This window comes from Dreissena polymorpha, chromosome 1, assembly GCF_020536995.1.
Source record: "Dreissena polymorpha isolate Duluth1 chromosome 1, UMN_Dpol_1.0, whole genome shotgun sequence".
Lineage (NCBI taxonomy): Eukaryota > Metazoa > Mollusca > Bivalvia > Myida > Dreissenidae > Dreissena > Dreissena polymorpha.
In genome coordinates, this window is record NC_068355.1 from 117,769,219 (window position 1) to 117,789,014 (window position 19,796).

The 19,796-nt window shown below is 34.9% G+C and overlaps 2 long non-coding RNA genes across 2 annotated transcripts; one reads left to right on the forward strand and one right to left on the reverse strand.

Moving 5' to 3' along the window:
- Positions 1–5,999: 5,999 nt before the first annotated feature.
- LOC127846851 (uncharacterized) lies at positions 6,000–9,162 on the forward strand. The gene is made up of 3 exons (XR_008033691.1): positions 6,000–6,155; positions 8,084–8,174; positions 8,778–9,162. It is a non-coding gene; the product is annotated as an uncharacterized LOC127846851 (long non-coding RNA).
- A 5,136-nt stretch (positions 9,163–14,298) lies between these two features.
- On the reverse strand, positions 14,299–19,429 carry LOC127846818 (uncharacterized). The gene is made up of 4 exons (XR_008033688.1): positions 19,304–19,429; positions 18,874–18,988; positions 17,173–17,264; positions 14,299–15,694 (listed from the first exon to the last, which is right to left on the reverse strand). It is a non-coding gene; the product is annotated as an uncharacterized LOC127846818 (long non-coding RNA).
- Positions 19,430–19,796: the final 367 nt, after the last annotated feature.

A 19,796-nucleotide genomic window follows, 5' to 3' on the forward strand; every position in this document is an offset into this window, starting at 1 on the left:
TGGGTCACCGTCAAGTGCCCCGTCGTTCACTGGTATTTGGCAGATCGGCAGGACATTGCAACCTATTCTTGTCTGGGTTGTTACATTTTAAGCACAACTCTTGTAAGCGTTTTCTCCAGCGTTTGTACTTGGGCAAATGTCAGTCCACCCCTGCCCGTAGACTTCGTCACGAACTTCAATTGTCAACGATGGAGGGCACGTTATGTACGCTGAAGACTGTTGACAAATGATGCTTGTTCTTTCGGCTGTAAAATATTATGTTGGTATGTTATTCTTATTCAGGACTATTTGCAAACCCTATATCCGTCATTTTCACCACTGTAATACACGACTATGCAAATGCAGTCCATTACGCTTCATTTAAGAAAATTGTATTCAAGCGAATGAAATTAAGGTATATCTGGAGGAAACTCTGCTAAAAATCTTTGGGATGTAATAAGATAATTTTATTTCAGATCTCTTTAAGTCAAATTCGATTCATATCCCTTATCGAAAACACGTGCGTTGTTTATTAGCTCACCTGAGCACAACGTGCTCATGGTGGGCTTTTGTGATTGCCTTTGGTCTGTCGTCCGTCATACGTCGTCAATATTTTTCCTTGTGAACACTCTAGAGGCCACATTTATTGTCTGATCTTCATGAAATTTGGTCAGAACATTTGTCCCATTAATACCTTGACTGGGTTCGAAACTGGGTCATGCTGGGTCAAAAACTAGGTCACTAGGTCAAAAAAAATAAAAACCTTGTGAACACTGTGGAAGTCACATTTGATGCCCAACCATCATGTTATTTTGTCAAAATGTTTATCTAAATGATATGTTGGTTGAGTTCAAAAATGGTTCTGGTCCGTTGAAAAACATGGCCGCTAGGGGGCAGAAAGTATTCCTTATATGGCTATTGAGAAACCTTGTGAACACTCTAGAAGTCACAACTTTTGCCCAATCATCATGAAACTTGGTCAAAACATTGATTTTATTGATATCTCAGACGATTTCGAAAATGGTTCAGATCGGTGAAAAAACATGGCCGCCAGGGGGCGGGGCACTTTTCCTTATATGGCTATAGTAAAACCTTGTTAACACTCTAGAGGCCACATTTATTGTCCAATCTTCATGAAATTTGGTCAGAAGATTGGTCTGTATGATATCTTGGATGAGTACGAAAAAGGTTACATTTGCTTGAAAAACATGGCTGCCAAGGGGCTAGGCATTTTTCCTTATATGGCTATATACGGCTGTAGTAAAACCTTGTGAACACTCTAGAGGCCACATTTATTGTCCAATCTTCATGAAATTTGGTCAGAAGATTGGTCTCAATGATATCTTGGATGAGTTCGAAAATGGTTACGTTTGCTTGAAAAACATGGCTGCCAAGGGGCGGGGCATTTTTCCTTATATGGCTATAGTAAAATGTTGTTAACACTCTTAGAGTCCACATTTATTGTCCAATCTTCATGAAACTTGGTCAGAAGATTCATCCCAATAATATCTTGGACAAGTTAAAAAATGATGCGCGTTGGTTGAAAAACATAGCCGCCAGGGGGCGGGGCATTTTTCTTATATGACTATAGTAAAACCTTGTTAACACTCTATAGAGGCCACATTTATTTTCCGATCTTCATGAAACTTGGTCAGAAGATTTGTCCGAATGATATCTTGGATGAGTTCGAAAATGGTTTCGGTTGCTTAAAAAACATGGCCTTCAGGGACCGGGGCATTTTTCCTAATATGGCTACATATCATGCTTTTGTAAAACCTTGTTAACACTCTAGAGGCCACATTTATTGTCCGATCATCATGAAACTTGGTCAGATGATTTGTCCCAATGATATCTTGGATGAGTTCGAAAATGGTTCCGGTTGGTGGAAAAACATGGCCGCCAAGGGGGAATGGCATTTTTCCTTATATAGCTATAGTTTAACCTTGTTAACACTCTAGAAGCCGTATTCATTGTACGTTCATCATGAAACTTTGTCAGAAGATTTGTCCCAATGATATTTTAGACAAGTTCAAAAATGGTTCCAGTTGCTTGAAAAACAAGGCCACCAGTGGGTGGGGCATTTTTCCTTATATGGACTTATGAGTCTTCATGAAACTTTGTCAGTATATTTGTTTAAATGCTATCTTGGATGTGTATGAAAATGGTTCTGGTCTGTTGAAAAAGGTGGCTGCCAGGGTGTTCACTAGTCATGAAAGTTGGTAAGAACATTTTGTTCTAATGACATCTTGGGCTGCACAGAACAGGTCAGTTCTTTTGAATCTCAGGTGAGCGACATTGGGCCGTTCAGGCCCTCTTGTTTCAAAATGTACGTGTGTACGTCAATTAATTTATAAATTTACATATATTCGAACATGTTATTCACATTATATTTGAATACAAGAGGCGATTGGAATTCGAACATTCATTCTTTGCATATGTCCGCAACAGTTAACCGTGTTTGGCAAACGATCCCTTTTCCCATGCTTTATTCTTTAAAGATCCCGCCAATCGTTTATGTCAGGCTAAGTACTCTGATATCTGTACTTAGTCTGTAATTTTGTCTGCTTTGTTCTTATACTTGTATTGGCGGTACATTTTGTAGTTTAGTAATAAATAACGTGCTGATAGATTTGAAATCGAGTGCTTGATAGACAAACCTGTGGGGTTGGAAAAGGCGAAGATAAACGCAGATATTCAGATTTATAATTAAATGGAATGAGATGAAACGATAAATTAAAAGATGACAATGTGGTATATCAATAATCGAAAAAAATGCACGTGATGAAACCGAATAATCTCTTACGTGAGTGTTGAATGCAATGCTGTTGAAACAATCGGCATGCGCAAAACATGCTATTAGATATACCAAAGAAAAGGCAATACTTTTACCTGTTACACAATTCACGCTGATTAACCAATTTCCGGTAAAGGTGCAAGTTACAACCATCCTTGATCCAGGGCTAGGAGAATAGCCGCTGGCGCAAGTGTATGGCAACTCATTGCCGACAGCGTTGGGAACAGTGGGATACTTGATGGGCATACTGTAAGTAAACAAACAATAAAAAACATGTGTTCATATCAACTTTTATACAATAGTATTATACTCTAACATATTTACTGAACGAGATTAACAAGAATTGAGATAATTGAAAGCATGAAGATGAAATGCACATAAACATTAAGAATGAAATGATGAGCATATTCACGTTTGACAACACATGCGTCTAAAAATGTATCTGTGTGGGAAAGGGTTAAAAGTCTAATCATTGCTTATGTCCAAACCACGCTGTTCTGCGAACTGTTATCTAGTGGAAGTCATCTTATACCTGATATAAGTGATCCACGCGTTAAAATATGTTGAACGAACACAAAATAAAGATTTCAATCTAATTCAAATGATTATAAGTCATACTCGAATCTGTACTATGTGTATGATTCCAGGTCATTTAAATATGTGGCAAAAATTGGAAAGATTCATTTCGACAATCTGCGAACAAGTTATTTAAAATAAGGTTACGCGGAACATATACCTGTACCGCGATCAATCACGTTGTTTGAAGATACTTATACTATGTTTAACTTGCACTAAAACATTGTGTTCTAAATTGTATATCTTTAAAAATTTATTATAAATCTATATTAGAGAAACGTTTGCACAAGGCTAATGATGTGTATGTGTAATACAATTGATGATGTTTTATAATACTGTGAGAAAGGCCTTTGAAAAGGAAATATGTCACATGGAAGAAAAGACAGTGCTATGTGTTTAAATAAATTTTAAAATCAATACTATTGCACTGCTGGGTTTGATTGTGAGTATTGTAAACAAAGTTTGGCAATTTGTTAAGTACGTCAGTCCATGCTTTAAATTGCTTTATTGTTGCAACGAAACTAAAGAGCTCTAGTATAGTAGTATTAGTATTTAAGTTAGAAACAACAAAACTTTTCCATATCGGGGTTCGAACAAGGTCCCTTAGGATTGAAAGCATATTGTCAAAACCATGCGTCAATGCGGAATGTTATATATTAGACGTTTTCTTATACTTGTTATAAGTGATCCACGCGTTGAAACAAATTTGACGAACACAAAATAATCATTCCATCACTTTCAAATGATGATAAATCATAAACAAGTCGGTATTTTTGGTTTGAGTCTACGTCATTAGTGGTATTTATCTCCACGAATTGTATAGTTTCATTATATTTTCAAATCTGTGACCAAACGTTGGAAAAATCAATTTTGACAATATGCAAACAAGTTCTTTAATATAAGTTGTCAAATAACATGTATTTTTAAGGTCAGCAATCAAGTTTCTTTGAATACCATAAAGACTACCTTTAGATTCTTAACGTGTACTACATACATTGTATTCTATATTGTATATCTATATTATAAAACTCTTCTGGAAACTTTTGCATTATCCAAACTAATAATGTTGCGTTATGTAGAATAAAAATGGATGGTGTATGTCAATATTGTAAGATAAGGGATTTGAATAAGAGAGAAAAACGTTATATGGAAGAAATGGAAGGGATGTGTGTTCAAAATAATTGTGAAATCTATATACAGCGTTAATAAATTTGATGGGGTGTGTATGGAACACGAACATTTGAATATGAAATAATGCGCAGATACAGGGATATCGAGAATGATAATATAATTAAAATAGATAAAATGACAAGAATACAAAATGACAATGTTGTCTTATAATAATAGAGAAACACACGATCCCTATATAAAGAGCACAGGTGGTTAGCGTGTGGCTATGATATTAATTAGTGAAAACATCATTTTGAATGATAAATAATCATATTATAACGAAAAATTAACTTTTCTGAAAAAAAAATATTTCACTATCAAATATATATATAACAAGGTATGCAACTCAAAATCAGCCCAAAACGGGGTGCATCGCTTTGAACAGCCATATCTTCATAAATTTTGCAGCGATTTTCACGATCTCGGTCTTATTCAACGCAGAAATGAATTTCCTTTCTGGAAATGTATATGTCTTGCAATATTTTAACAAATGCTGGGTCAACTTTTAAGAAATAACACGATACACAACACGCATGACCCAGTTGACAGTGATCATGCTGTCTTTAAGACTGAAATCTTCACGGAGTAAAGGGCAACTTCCCTACAAAGTTCATGTAGTTCGATACCATAATTCAATAAAACGTATGAAAAAACATTATTACCGTTCTTGTCGTTACATTCTGCATCAAGACTAACTGTCCAGCGCCGTTTGAAACCTTTGTTTACATACATTTCAACTAACTGACATTTTAAACATACGAGTGATTTCATTGGTCCAATGCGGAGGTGTGTCTTTACAACTGGAGATTTCATTCATAAAGAATACATGATCACTGTCAACTGGGTCATGCGTGTTGTGTATCGTGTTATTTCTTAAACGTTGACCCAGCATTTGTAAAAATATTGCAAGACATATACATTTCCAGAAAGGAAATTCATTTCTGCGTTGAATAAGACCGAGATCGTGAAAATCGCTGCACAATTGATGAAGATATGGCTGTTCAAAGCGATGCACCCCGTTTTGGGCTGATTTTGAGTTGCATACCTTGTTATATATATATTTGATAGTGAAATTTTTTTTTTTTCAGAAAAGTTAATTTTTCGTTATAATATGATTATTTATCATTCAAAATGATGTTTTCACTAATTAATATCATAGCCACACGCTAACCACCTGTGATAAAGAGTATGCGATAGATAAGGAGAGGTAACCAATCTATACGAAAACGTCAAACGTCAAACATCATATACATTTCCGCTTAACCTTAACTCGTTCACAAGTTTCCCTTGTATTTATACAATCAAAGAAAGCACGGATAGCGACCCGTTAACGTTTTTGTGAAACGTTATTGTATTTTAAAACATTCAAATATAGAGTTTAGAATGAGCCATGTTCTAGCTATATAGATATAAAATGTAATTAACATGCATCATTTAATCACTGAAATAAATATTTTAATTGTAGGTAAGGACCCACCAATCGTTCCATCGGGACATCGAGTTGATGATCACTCGTTTTATCCCGTTGGAGCCGTGCTAAAATATGCGTGCCAGGCCGGATTCGTCTTCAAGGATGTCCAAAGCGTCTATTGTGACGTCAAGGGATCTTGGTCAAAGACGCTTGTATGCGAAAGGAGTAAGAAATCGTCATGTTCACCATTATATGTTGTTGTTTTTTGTGTTTTTTTTTCTGAATTTATTGTCACATTGTCTTCATTACAACCTATGAAGCGGCATTTTTAAAGACGATGTGTCATAAGACTTTGAAACCTTATTCATTAGTTAAGGTGCATATGTCTGAACACGTGCAACAAATGACCTACTTTACTTTGTTATGTTTGTTTGATTCTTCCAAAAGTAAGAATTTACCGTAATCACAATTGTAAAGGCATCACTAAGCAGCCCTGTTTATTAATTGACCTGTTAATGCATGGCTCATTTTTTTCTAAAGCGTCGTGCTATTGTTATAAATGACAATAACACACGCAAGAAAAAAGAATTCGTCATTATTTTGTGCTCTTTAAAAAAAAATCAACGCGTGGATTACTTATAACAAGTATAAGACAACTTACACTATATAACATTCCGATTTGACAACAGGCTTTCAATCCAAAGGGACCTTGTTCGATAGGGACACACTTTGTTATTTTAACTTAAATACTAATATTGTTAGTTTAATAGAGCTTTCGTTAAACTGAGATTATAAGAGTTTTATATGTGTTGAATTGTACTATGTTGATAAAAATATGTGTACGGAAGAAACCCCCTTCGGAGGAAACCCCCTTCCTGAAAAACGGCATAGCGAAACAAACCCCCTTTCATATTTTGCATTCGCGGAATAAACCCCCTCGCTAGTTTTGCATTTGCGGAATTAACCCCCTTCCATAGCGGAACAAACCCCCTTCCATAAAGAAAGAATATGCACGTTTTTGTAAAATATTTTGTAAATGCGCTAGCTATTCTTACGACACAGGAACAGTAACTCCGATCCTAATAAAAAGACGAATGCTTCGGTTATTGTAGGAAAATATGTACGTAATATCGTCGTCACGATCGGCGCGGGGCGCTAATTTGTCGTTGCTGCATTTTATTAAATTCGTCTTCAATGTAAAAAATTCTAGCCTATTTTGGGTTATTGTAACATATTTTTATCTATATAGTACAATTTAACACATATAAAACTCTTATAATCTCAGTTTAACGAATGCACGTAAAATTCACACGACCATCTAAACATCGTCAAGTTGTTAACAAACTGCCGGTACACTTCTGTAATCAGCAGTTTGGAAATAAATTAAATTAAACAGACGAATTTACAACGTGTGAACTAACGACCGGTACACTCCTTTTATCAGTTTTTCACATCTTCTTTTAAAGTGATATTATGCGCGTTTTTCACTGTCAAATTGAGATTCACAGCTTGAATATTTAATGTGTATCATTAACAACTTATGAACAAAAGGCCGGTACACTTCTTTCATCCGATTTTCGCACATTCATTCAAAGTGATTTTATGCGCTTTTTTCACTGTTGAATTGAGTTGAAGCTGAAAAGAAAAGAATTAACATGTCAATATACTGTCCCGTTATGTCCCGAAACTATCCGTATAACAAAATTGTGTCTGTGTGTCGTATGAATGAATCTGCTCTTAAAGTAAATTAAGATTCACGTCGTACATCGAGTCATTTCGTCAATTGTCAGAACGAAAGTACGGTTTATATACCAATGCATTATTTTCTCTTTCCTGGATATTGTTTTGATATGTTGATGCTGCATTTACAAGTATTAGTATATATGAAGTGAAAACACAAAAAAATAAACAACGGTTGCGATACACACTCATAAAGGTTAAAACATAGCATATGCTGCTAGATGAGCATAACACTTTTATGGATTTTGGATACCACTTCGGAAGGGGGTTTATTCCGCCTATCTAAAAACTTGAAGGGGGTTTGTTCCACTATGGCGTTTTAAGGGAAGGGGGTTTCTTCCGCTATGGAAGGGGGTTTGTTCCGTGTATGCAAAATATAATAATAATAATGATAATCTCTTTATTTTCCGAAGGTACCTCATTAAGACAACACATTGATACAAAGTCATGCAAACAGTTTAACAATGGCAATCTTATTTTCAATGAGGACTTCAAACAACTATGGTATGTATAATGCATTTCTACATTATAATGCAAACATGTAGACTTTGACGGACATAAGAGTACTGTAACAGTGTAATAGAAGTGTCATAAAAAGCAAGTATATTATATGACTTCTCTTATATTATTAATTTCTCTTCCAATACTGAAATGGTCTCTAGGAAGAAATATTTATTATCAGAAAGTATTTAAGAATAAAAATGTATTGTTGATTACATTTTCCCATATGCACACACTCTAACGCACGCACGCACACACACACACACGCGAGCGCGCACACACCTATACACACACACACACACACACTTATACAATTACCATATCTTAATTAACACGACCAATAACAATAACAAAAAGTAAACAAAAACAGCCGCGTACATTATTGTACAAAGTCAGAGTTTAAAAACGTGGAATACATTATTCTTGAAATAGTTTACGATTGATAGAAGTGGCAGATATACACAAATATTATAATTACAGAAAACAATATTCATGACCAGTGTTGTTCACAATAGGATATGAAATTACACAACTGTTATGAACAATAGCCTGCACCTCCTTGCTATATAAATAGTTTGAAAAAGCAATATGTATATTTGTTTGCAGAAATTAAATCTACAGTAATCATTACGACACCTATGGAGGAGTATTTGACTTTTGAATAAGAGGAAAACAGAAAAAATGTTACTACACGTGAGACTCATTTTGCGCCTCAAAGAGGAAATATTTCTTAAGCCTATGTTTGAAAGTGAGAGATTGGCGAATACTAACCGGTATTTGGTTTCATATTTCCATACCAGAGTAACTGAACGACTTTTTAAAAAGGTTTGAGTGAGGTGTTTTATGCGTCAAATCATTGTTTGATATCGATCTTAAATTGTTATTATTGTTTTTCACCAGTTTTATCAAGTCGTCAATATATGTGGGCGTTAAATTATGAAGAGATTTGTAAATAGTTATACAAGTGAAATATTTACATCTGTTTTCCAAGAAAGCCATTGTATTTTTTGTGATAAATCATAATCATTTATATTTAAGTCATTACGTAATATTACTCTTAAAAACCTTCTTTTCAGTTTTGATATTCTGTTTATGTCTCTAGTATTTGCATTTTGCCATGTGACACATCCATAATCAATAATTGGGGATTACATACACATTATAGAACATAATTTTCATCTCAGGTGTTAGAAAATATTGTATACGCCCGAACAGTGATAATTTCGAAACAAGTTTTGAACAAGTTATATCAATATGGGCCTTCCAATTTAAATGTTTATCAATATGGATACTTAGAAGTTTTTATCAATTCGTCAATATATGTGGGCGTTAAATAATGAAGAGATTTGTAAATAATTATACAAGTGAAATATTTACATCTGTTTTCCAAGAAAGCCATTGTATTTTTTGTGATAAATCATAATCATTTATATTTAAGTCATTACGTAATATTACTTTTAAAAACCTTCTTTTCAGTTTTGATATTCTGTTTATGTCTCTAGTATTTGCATTTTGCCATGTGACACATCCATAATCAATAATTGGGGATTACATACACATTATAGAACATAATTTTCATCTCAGGTGTTAGAAAATATTGTATACGCCCGAACAGTGATAATTTCAAAACAAGTTTTGAACAAGTTATATCAACATGGGCCTTCCAATTGAAATGTTTATCAATATGGATACTTAGAAGTTTTTGGGTTGCAACATGTTTTATTTTTGAGTTATTTACAAACAAATTTAGATCTTCTGAATGTTTAAGTTTTTGGCGTGATCCTATAGTCATGCAAGTAGTTTTATCTGGGTTGACTGCCATATTATTTATCATACACCAATTTTGTGACCTTAGTAAGTCGTCTTGAAGAGTGCAATTCATCATAGCTATATTATTCCCTTTACAGTGGAATGTTACATCATCAGCATACATGTCAGATTCTGATGTTAGTTTAAAGGGTAGATCATTCACGTAAAGTAAAAATAAAAGTACTGACAGTACTGGTGTGACGATGCTTTTGAAGAGGATGGGTATAAAACATCAATTTAAGTTTATCTATATCACCACAATTGTGTATGTTGATACGAACATTTGGGTACGATAAAAAAATTTGGGTACGAAATTTTTGGGTACGAAACAAAATTTGGTACGAAAAAACTGCGTACGAAACATTTTTGGTAGAAAAACTAAGTTTAGGGGTACGGGGAAGTAGCACCCGTGGGTAACTTGACCCATTGAGCGAAACTGGGAGGCGGGTCACATTCTTGTTCATTAAGTATAGCAATACCTTCATGATGATTCTCGAAAGTAGGTATGAACACATAGCCGGACCAGGTGAGCTCAATCGTATGAGCACTTGACTATCCGAGTTCGCCCAGGAACATAGGGATACGTTAACTAATCAAAGCGATATGACCTTATACATGTATATGCTGAAATCTTACAATCGAACGAAATATCAAACATGGTATGTACACTTAGGTGGTTGTGTAATTTCTGTTAGAATATCGTATTCAATATGTAAATTTTAAATGATTGTGCCCGCACTTGAGTTTGTTGCCTCGTTTGAGTCTATACGCGCCTAGGCTGCACCCATTGTGTGTATTTGTATTTTCCAAAGTAATGAGTTACCTCCGCGCTGAGGCTGCATAATGTTGGGACCCGGAGTGTGTCCAGCACTCCTACCTGATAAGATTGACGACAGTTGGTACGAATTTTGAATGATAGCTGCAATTTCCAGCTATTTCTTTTGTACTGAAATACTTTTTAATTTTTTATATGGTCTTATGCTGCGGGGGGGGGGGGTTGGATTATCCGGAAAAAACACCTGTCAGGAATGGTGACCACAAAACAGACAAAATAAAACATTTCGCCGGGAGCGGGAATCGAACCGGTGTCGTAAAGGTGAAAAAGCGAACGTCCTTACCACTGCGCTAGCGGGACGGACAATTACGCACAAAAATGTTTTTTTTATCTATATATATCATAGCAGTGCAGCGTTTACAATTTCCAGGTTCGAAATTGTTCGCATTCTTTAGTTTTGTGATCACGTAAAAAGTTAATTTTACATGTTTTCATTCGCAATTTATTTACAAAATCGAGAACAAATATCAAACAAAATAGAGAAAATATATAGTTGTTTCATTAGTCCATTAAATATAAAATGGATGTAAAATTACTAATTTAAAATTAACGTTCTGATACACTTATTGAATCTGTTTCCCCAGGATATGCTGTTCTATTAATATTTACCTTTATCAATGATAATCAGCGAGGTATGCCGATTAGAAAAATCGAGCTATCTCAATCGGACTGGCTCGGTCTTTTACATAGGTTGCCATTGTGAAGATTTTTTCACTGGTATGATAACTTAGACTATGCTTTGCAGCATCGTCAATAACAAAGGTCCTAAAATGCAGCCTTGTGGTACACTGAACTTATCATGCAGGTGTCTGATGTTAATCCATCTGCCCGAATTAATTTCAAACGGTTTTGTAGATATGATTAAAAAAACTTCAAAGAAGAATCCGAAAAATGATATAGTTTCAACTTGTGCAGAAGAATGGTGTGGTCTACTAAGTCAAATGCTTTTTTGAAATCTACAAAAACAGTTCCTATCATATAACCATCGTCCATACAATTTTACCATGAATCAACGAGTCTGATTAAAGCAGTTTGACATGAGTGGTTTTGTCTAAAACCCGATTGGTGTTCATTTAGTATACAGGTTTCTTTTAAATATTTATTTAATTGAATGGCTACATGTTTTTCAATTTATTTAGAAATTGTAGGTAATAAAGAGATAGGTCTAAAATTATTTGGATCATGTTTATCTCCTCCTTTATGGAGAGGTACGACACTTGCTAATTTAAGTAAGTCTGGAAAGATTCCAGTTGATATTGAAGTATTTATTAATATCGTAAAAGGTTGTACGATATAATCTTTGCAAAGTTTAAGGATATTAGGTCCTATTTTGTCTAAGCCACTACTGTTATTAGGATTAAGTTTTTCAATTAATGTAAGAACTTCCATAGGCGATATATATTCTAATTTGAACTCTCGATTACCCAATTTTTCATCTAAGAAAATTTTTAAATATTCAAAATTTTCAGGTTTGAAAACTGTTTTCTTAATTATATGAGATCTGTTAACAAAATGTTTGTTAAGTTCATTAGCCACAAGCTGTTTTCCACTAACATTAACATTGTTTATGTTTAATGTATTAGGTAAAATTGCTCTTTGATTTTCATTATCATTTGAAATGCTTTTGATAGATCGCCACAATTGTTTAATATCTTTCTTCTCTTTAACAGCATTATTGAAAAACGCTCTCTTATTTTTCTTAATTATGGAATTGCATTTGTTTCTCCATATTTTATACTGATCAAAATTGTTGCAATATAAAGAAGTGAAACTCCAGCTGCTGGAGCAGTATTGAATTTTCATTAAAAACAATTAGTAGGTCCTTTATTTAAGGCAAGTGGCCGATTGCCCAAACAGTACAAAACAGCACAATACAGCACAATACAAACCAACATAAACACAAAATATGAATAAAGCTGGGGTCACCGCCTTGGAACGGTCAATGCAAAGCATTGGGGGTTTAAACCTGGTTATAGAGCGCTCAACCTCACACTTGGCCCAGCAATATTCATAATACATTTAAGTGTAAATAAAAGTTAACGTCATAGCATTGTAACTCAAATTAAACAATAATAAAAGGGAATAAAAACGCATTCAATTTAATTACTATTTAATTACTCAATTGCATTGAAGATACAAGAGTAACAGAATTAAAACTTTTTGACGAACGATCAAATAAAACTATTAACAATTGTCAACTACATTCCTTCTTTATAGAAAAGATTTGAGAATATAGAATCATAGAGTTAATATCTCAGATAATCAGCCTTAAATGTATCCCTTTTTAATCTAGCCTGTTTTATTTCATCAGAATACCATCCAGGCTGATGTATGCGCTTAACCCGCTTACTTTTAATTGGCGCATGGTGGGATAATACGGTATGTAATATATTGTAAAAAGTCGTTAGGGCCAAATTCGGATCATTGGTAGTTTCTATAATATTCATATCATATTGACCTAGATCTTGTAGAAACAGTGTTTCATCAAAATGGTTAAACGATCTATAAGTTATTTGTCCATGCTCAGATATAGACGTTCTTTTAAGTTTACAAAGCAGTGTACAAGTGATTGGATAGTGGTCACTCAGGCTTATTACTGGAACGTTAACTTCTGATACGCAAGACTTTGATGTTGTGTATACATGATCAATTATTTTTGATGACGTTTTTGTTACTCTGGTTGGATATTGAACCAGTTGTGTGAGTCCGAAATCAAGTACAGTTTTTGCCCATTTTGTATTATTAAATTTATTAGGTGAAGAAAATTCAATGTTAAAATCCCCAATAGCTGAAAAAATTCATATTAGAAGATTCTGCAAATTCCATTTGTTTCTCAAATGAATCTATCCAAGACTGGGGACTGTTTGGGGCACGATAGATAAAGCATAGAAGATGTGATTTATTATTTTCGATAGCTACCTGTAGCCAAATAGTCTCAATGTCCGAGGATTCTAGATCAAAGCGACGGACATAGCTTATGTTCTTTTTGAGATATATAATGAGTCCTCCACCAGACTTTTTTTTACCTGTCTTTACGTTCAAAAACGAAGTCGTTAATTAATAGATCTATATCATTAATTGAACCTGTTAAAAACGTTTCACTCAAACCAAATATATCAATTGACCCTGGCTCTCCCATTATAAGTTTGAGTTCATCTAATTTTGGAAGAATGTATTGAATATTCAAACTTGCTACATGAATACCTTGTTTGCTGAAAGTAAAAACGTTTTATGAATCAACAATTTATCTTTGAAATTATTATTCGTTTTGAAAGGAGGCATGTTCGATAAATCTACGTTTTTGCTAACATTTAGATACTGGTATGAATCATAATTGCAATTACAATACAACGTACATGTATTTTTAGAAACAAAAATAGTGTCAGGTTAAATATTATAGTCACAAATTATTTTGTTGCATTCAGTACATATATTGTTAAGTTTAAGAAATGGGTTAATGGTGGACGTTGTTTACATCGCGGGTCACAAAAGACAGCTATTTTATTAATTAAACTTCAAATTTTCAAATTTTATAATGGCAAACCGCTACACAGGTAAATATGCCCCTCTGTCCAGCTTAAGGGACGGAATGACACGGGACTCTAAGCGAAGGAGACATGCTACCAGTGACTCGTCGGTACCGTGCTCACCCCACCCACACCAGGGTGACCTTCAGTTTTCCGCCACATCCCGTGCGCAGTTCGAACATATGGACATGGAGCATAAGTTAAACTGTCTTTTTGACATGATATCAACAAACTATGATATGAACTACAAATTGGATTGTTTAAATAACAGTTTTTATCATTCAAAAGCAATCAATGACGTCACAGAGGCCCGTCTACGACTCCTTGAGTACAAAAGTCTCGACATTGAAGCCCGTTCCCTCCGTAATAACCTGATTTTCAATGGATTTCCTGAGTGTGTTGGTACCGAGGAATGTACCCAAACGATCCTAGAGTTCCTGACAAGCAAATTCAATATGACTCTTGGGCTACACAGCATAGTTGAAGCAAGGAGAATTGGCCGGCGCATCGTTGCCCGTGCACAAGGCACTACACGCGGTCGGGCGATACTCGTTACACTGTCTGACCCGCGTTATGACAATGATATCATGGACAGCGCAAAACTGTTGAAAAACATTACTTCGGAATATCGCGGGACTATCCACGTGAGATAAGCGAAGCACGCAAGGAGCTGTGGCCTGAATTCAAGGCGGCTCGTGAAAAATACGGCAGCAAGAGCGTGAAAATGCTATTCCCGGCAGCACTATCTGTTCACGGCGAGGTTATCAGGAACCTGTTTCCTGATTGGCATAGTGTATTGCGCGGTTCCAGAAACTCCGACGTTGCCTCATGCGTTGATCAACGCTTCCAGAAAATCACCGCAGATTATGCCGTCAGTGCTCAACCACCGAAATTAAGCACGGAGCCCCCAAAGGAACCCATATCTGTTCGTGAGGTACAATCAGTCTCAGAAGATGAATCGGACGCAGCTGTCGATGAACCGGAGCTCCCAACCGAAACGCCACGTCGTCCCAAAGGAAAGGCTCCAGCGGCGCCCAAACAGCGCAGCAGGAAACCGTCACTCTCACCCACCAAATTGTCCTCGAGACAGCCCGGATACCTGATGGAGGTCCACCCAGTTATGTCACAAGCGACCCCGATAACATCTCCAAGACCAGCGGCCGGAAATACGGTGATCGATAACCCCGCTGCGACTGTTGTCTAGGGTCACACCGGGAACGTGGCATTTTGTGTCAATTGTGTATTTTTGCCATGCTCCTCGTCTAAAACCCGTTGTGAACATGTTCATCAAACACTTCCGCTTTCTTCATACAGCGACACGGACTCTGCTGAAAACGCGCCTCCTTGTGTACCTACAAAAACAAATTTGAATGTGAATGTGTGTTCTCATACGCCTGACAGTCATGTTAAATCTTTCGATAGGATCATTAAATGTATGTGGTCTGAAAACAAAATCCAATTATCCAGAATTCCAAGAATTAATTTCAAATTATGATATTTTATGCACCCAAGAAACAAAACTTGATAAATTTGACAAAATTGACATTCCTAATTATACATTTTTATCTAAGCCACGGCTTGAAAATTATAAGCGAAAATCAGGCGGCTTGGGATATTTTATAAAAAATGAAATTATGAATAAACTTTCGGTAACAACACCAGAATCTAAATGCGAGTACATTTTTTGGCTAAAAATAAGTAATGGTCAAGAAAATGTCACTATCGGTAATGTATATATACCCCCAGAACAATCAAGACTTCACAATGATGATGAACTCTTCAACTAGAAAAGGAAATCGCTAATACGTGCACTCAATTCGATAATATTCTTTTAACGGGCGACTTTAATGGCTACACATCAAATTTACCAGACTACACCGACCTCGATAACTTCTTATCTCAACACTTTCAAATTGATGGAGGTACGATGAACGCGTGTTACCCATCACAAATATTGACCCAACTAGGAATCCCACTCCAACGTAATTCACAATGTAATAAAACAAATAAAACGGGACATAAACTACTAGAAATATGCAAGTTTAATAACTTAATTATTATGAATGGTCGCTTTGGTAAGGACTCAAATATTGGGAAACATACTTTTAGAAATACCTCAGTGATTGATTATGCCCTATCGTCCATCAATTTACTTTATAAATTAAACGAGTTCGAGATAATTGACGTTGACGGACTTTTATCAGATGGTCATAGCCTGTTATCTATCACAGTTAATTTACCCTTTGATGTAACCCTAACCCCGATCCCAGAAATAAACACTAAAAACACCCCCCGCCCCCCTAAATGGAATCCTAATAAACAAAACGACTTTGTTTCTAATATAGACAATACAGAAATAAATGAAATACAGGAATTGCTGAATAATCGTCCAAATAATGACATACAAACATTCTTAAATAAAATTACTAATAAAATCTCAAATATCTTCCTACAGTCTGCGCGCAAATCGTTCCCTCACCAAATTAATAAACAAAGAAGTAAAACTTCTCATTTAAAAGCTACACCAAAACCATGGTTTGGGCCTCAATGTCACAAGGCACGAAATAAATACCATCACGCTCGTAAAGCTTACCAATTACACAAATCCACACTAAATAAACGTAACCTAGATTCGGCCAGCCGCCACTATAAACACGTGCTCAATACGTATATAAACAAACATAAATATACTGTAGAAAATAAGTTACGGTCAATGAACGCCTCAAACCCCAAAGAATATTGGAAACTTTTAAACAATATAAATAAAATTAAAAAGGAAAGTGAAAGCCCTAATATCGAACAGTTTTTTAAATTCTTTAATGATACTAACGCAACTATACACCCAGATATATTGCCACCAGACCCGGATGAACATGGCACACCTGATACATACAATGTCGAAGCCTTGAATACACCTATCCCCTGCAACGAAATAAATAAAGTGATTATAAAATTAAAGAATGGCAAAGCGCCATCACAAATTGACAATGTTTTAAATGAATTCATTAAGAACACTTCTTTCAAAATGCTCCCAATATATTGCAGTCTTTTCAACACAATTTTAGACACCGGAATCTTACCTGAAGCTTGGTTAATCGGTGCAATAAAACCCATATTTAAAAATAAAGGATCTAAGCTTGATCCTAACAATTACAGACCGATTACAATTTTAAGTTGTTTAGGCAAGCTATTTACAGCTGTAATTAACAAACGAATAAACACTTTTCTAGAAGACAATAACTTACTTCATGAGAACCAAGCTGGATTTCGCTCAGGTTATTCGACATGCGACCATATATTTACATTAAATATGCTTATTCAAAAATTAAGGGCCGCTAAAAGAAAAGTATTCTGTTCATTCATAGATTTTTCGGCTGCATTCAATTCTATCTGGAGAACAGGTCTGTGGCATAAAATACTTAAACTTGGAATTCAAGGTAAAATATTCACCATTATCACAAATTTGTATTCTAATATTAAATCCTGTGTTTCTCTCAATGGTGAACTATCCCAAATGTTTTTTAGTACTTTAAGAGTGAGACAAGGAGAAAACCTATCTCCTATACTTTTCTCTATGTACATGAACGATCTTGATGCTTTCTTACAACAAACGTGTAATGGAATAAGTCTAGAAGTTAATATAAATGATTCCATCCACTTCCTAAAATTACTTATCTTACTATATGCAGATGACACCATAATCCTCGGTGAAAATGAAGAAGAATTCCATAATAAACTGAATTGCTTCTATAACTACTGTACGACTTGGAAATTAAATGTCAATTATTCCAAAACTAAAGTTTGGTTTTTGGGACAACTAAAACCTCCAAATATAAATTCTACATAAATAACCAATTGCTCGAAACAGTCAAAGAATACAAATATCTAGGTGTCTTTTTCTCTTCATCTGGAAGTTTTTTAAATTGTAGAAAATATCTCGTAGAACAAGCCAACAAGGCACTGTTCCACGTCTTCACAAAAATAAATAATCTTAATTTACCAATTGACCTGCAAATCAAACTATTTGACCAAACTATAGTCCCTATTTTGACATATGATTGTTTAGTCTGGGGATATGAGAATCTAGACATAATCGAGAATGTCCATTGTTCTTTCCTACGAAGAATCACTAAAGTTAAAAAATCTACGCCAAGATATTGCTTATATGCAGAACTTGGAAGATACCCGCTGGATATAATTATAAAAACAAGAATAATAAGGTTTTGGAACAAGATAATAACAAGCAAACACACTAAATTTTCCTTTTTGATGTATAAATTTATGATAAACTCACATATAAACAATAAATGGACTTACTTTATTTCCAGCATCTTAAACTCTACTGGCCTTTCATTTTTATGGTTACAGCAAGAGAACATTTCGACAAATAACATACATACGCAAGTCAAGACAACTTTAACTGATCAGTTTATCCAGTGTTGGAATGCGCAGATACAATGTTCATCTAAAGTCAAAATGTATGGATTATTTAAAAATAATACCAACTTTGAACATTATCTTACAGCCTTACCTCAATCACTACGATTAAGTATGCTGCATTTCCGCACCGGCAACCATCTATTCCCAGTTGAGTCTGGCCGCTTTTCTCAAAACTTCATACCCCATGAGAATCGAAAGTGTAACCTCTGTAATACAAACGACATTGGGGACGAAATGCATTACCTTTTATTATGTCCTCACTTCAAAGAAAAAAGAACAAAATTAATCCCTTCTAATTATACGCTCCGTCCAAACGTCATTAAATTCCATGATTTAATGTGCACTAACAATCCTGTCACACTTAAAAACACAGCTTTATTTTTGAAACACTTAATCAATGCCTTTCGGCGCTCGTAATAAAATAGTTGCATAAAATGTACCTAAAGACACAGTATTTTCTTTTGAGAAGTATACCTCTAATACTCTAGAATTAATGACCCACATAATAATATAAAACCTACCTCGCTATGGCGCACGAAATAATCCAATTGCCATTGTTAAAAGTTCCACTCTATTACGTTTACAAACAGTCCAACTCCTCCATCAATGAAATATTACGCTACACTGTCTCATCACGTTTATATAACACTCCCGTCAATGAAATGCCAGTTATCGCTTCTATCGACAAACCACACAACGCAGGGGCACCATAGAGGGTTGTACGCTTATTACCGTTTACATTTTATAAACTGAAATTCCTGATAAACGTCTAACCGAACTATTTAATTGCTTAATAGTTCCCCGACGGTTACCATCCCTCATTTTATTAGACGGGAGAGTACTCTATTTATACTAGGAAGACCTACCTACGTTCAATCTTTAAATCACATTAAAAAATGGATATTGCAAAAATTAAAACTCACAACTCGAATGCATGTTCTTGTATGTATTAAATAAAGGAAATGTCACGTAAAAAATAAATAATTAAAAATAAATAAATAATAATAATAATAA